Consider the following 342-nt stretch of genomic DNA (forward strand, 5'->3'; position numbering starts at 1 on the left):
CAACAAATTCATTTAATTAAGATAATAAAATTTAACGCAAGCCTTAAAGGCACATACAACATTTAAAAAATATAAAAATAAAATAAAATGAAAAACATTCCTTATAAGCTATTTTAATTACAAATGGCAAGTCTTCGATCTTTCAAAAAACATTTGATATTGGTTTCATTGAAACCTAGTGGTTTGTCAGCATTTAAATGCACTTGCCATTCTGTCTCTCTTCTCTATAGCATTTTTATAATCACCTAGGGCAGGATTCATGAAGGCTTGCACAGAGTCTAAGAGTAGTGTAAGACTCCATGCAGCCTTCGCGATCCAGGAACAGCCCAAAGTCCATGTAAG

This window comes from Protopterus annectens, chromosome 4.part0 (assembly GCF_019279795.1).
Source record: "Protopterus annectens isolate FY-2018-M chromosome 4.part0, PAN1.0, whole genome shotgun sequence".
NCBI lineage: Eukaryota > Metazoa > Chordata > Ceratodontiformes > Protopteridae > Protopterus > Protopterus annectens.